The sequence below is a fragment of the Lucilia cuprina genome, chromosome 4 (genome assembly GCF_022045245.1).
Source record: "Lucilia cuprina isolate Lc7/37 chromosome 4, ASM2204524v1, whole genome shotgun sequence".
NCBI lineage: Eukaryota > Metazoa > Arthropoda > Insecta > Diptera > Calliphoridae > Lucilia > Lucilia cuprina.
The window spans coordinates 11,385,624-11,388,073 of NC_060952.1; positions in this window are offsets into that span (position 1 = coordinate 11,385,624).

The window sequence follows — 2,450 nt, forward strand, 5'->3', positions numbered from 1 at the left end:
AGTTGTAGTTATCAATAACACTAATTATTTTTTATGAATAGGATTCGTAGCCAATCCTCTATAACGTATGTCTAATAAGGAATTAGTTAGAATTTTCTATAACGTATATCCAATAAGGAAATAGTTAGGGGTTCTATCCCTATACTATATTACGCGATTATTTAAAAGATTAATTTTTACATTTGTGTAAAAACCATTTTAAACTCTATTTTATTTTAATGTTTCTAGTAAAAACATAGTAATGATTTGTACATATGCACCAACATACTTTTCAATGGCTACTACATATGAAATGAGTGAAATAATAACTTACAAATTAAACATTATGTATGTGCATACTTTTCAGACTTGCACTGTCCGACAAAAAGAGAAAAATTCATTAGATAAGAACCGGATGATGATGCTATAAATTTAAGGGAAACAAATGTGTTTTCATTTCGTGAACATGGGTCCTTTTAAAAGGACTCAAAATATTTTTCAAAAAATATTTTAAAATACTTTTACTAATCAAACAATGTCAAATTTGAAATTCAAATGGGAAAAATTTTGTATTATTTTTTTTTTATACTGTTAGGATGAAAATATGTCAAAAATGTGTTTTAAAATTCTTATGTTTAAAAATCTATTAAAATTTTTTAATATATTTTTTAAAAAAATTTTTTTGAAAGATTCTTTTATACATCTTTTGATCCTGGCAGAATAAACTAAAAACAACACATAATATTTTACAACTCTTTTTGTTAGATTGACATCAAATTTGGCATTGTTTGATCAGTAAAAGTATTTTAAAATATATTTTGAAAAATGTACTTCTTGAAACTTTGAAGTCCTTTAAAAAGGACACAGACGTATATCATCCGGTTCGTATATAATTTTGATTGTTGGACGGTGTTGTTAGTGAACTTTGTTTTAATAAAATACGTAGTAGATGTATTCTTCAGTGAATTTTCTCCGAAATAAAACTTAAGTCCCCATTACCAGGCTTAAAAGTGGTGGTAAATATGCCTTAAATTTCATCCCCGACTAAAAATAATGACTTGAAAATTTTATTGCGTCAGTAAAGTTTAGCATTTTAACCCCTTACTTTTCAATACAAGTTTTTGTTGGGTTCATATCAATTATTATTTTTTTAATTTCAACAAGAAATAATCGCAAAAAAATACTTTTATATGAATTTTTTATTTAAGAACTTGAAAGATATTTGTTACTTATCTTTAAGAATTTTTATTAAAATTTCTTGCGAAAGCTTTAAAACACCCATTAACTTTTAATTAAGTAATTAAGCTTCTTTATACTTAAATGCTATTCCTGATTTAGTCAATGTATTCCTAGTAAAATTTACTAAAACTCAAAATAATATTTACCAATCATAAAACATACATAAGTATGTATAATTTTTTTTTACAATCTGTTCAAGTGTGAAGGTCTTTTAAATAGCCTAACAAAATATACAAAAATAATTACTCCATTAAAAACTAAGTTTACTAAGCTACTTAAAAGCTACCACAAAAAAAAACATTAAAAAGTTACACAAAACAACATAAACTAATAAAGTTAAAAAATAATCATACAAAAGCAAAAGATCAGCCTAAATTGAGGAATACATCTAATGAAGCACTTGAACTTTTGTTTTATAGAAAGTTCATTATCATTGGGTGTCAAAGTGTCTAAGATTTGTTTTTTTTTTTTTTTTGAATCTTCATCATTTAACTTTTGCTTGCTACATTAAAATTTTATGTGAATTTCGTAGTATTTTATATAAAACATATAAATATTTCTAAAGTCGAACTTTGTAATATTTATGTAAATTTTTGTGGAAAAAAGTAATTATTTAATAATAATGCTTAATTGTCGATTACCAAATAATAATTTCTTTTAAGTTTTTTTTTTAATTATAAAATATATTGCAAATGCAATAAACATTTTTATAGTTTAAACTTAGATTTCAAAAATAGCAAAAACTACATTTTAAATTTATGTTAAATCTACTAAATTGTCTTTTGTTGCTGTTTTATGTTCAAGACTTTTTCAGTCGCTGATTTTTATGGAGAGGGTGTTTATTGCTCTTAAGTGCCTAAAAATGGCTAAATTGCAATTTCCTTCCAACGATTGACTGAATGATTGCATTGGCAAAGTTTTTTTTTATTTATTTCAATGCAATATTATTATTTTTTGTTAAGAAAACAATGTTATCTCTAAGTGTTTATTAAAACTACAAAAAAAAAGAAACACGTTTGTTAAATATTAAATATATATATTTTTACATAACATAATAACGTTTTTAGACACATTTTAAGCCGCGTTTAAAATTGCTTTTATATCTCTCATTTCCTTGTCAGAAGTAACTTGATAAATTGATAAAATTTATCAAAATTTCATGATGTATAATATATTCCGTTCAAAGTATGTTTAATAAATTTAATTTTTTCCTTTTTAAAAAAAAAGAAAAT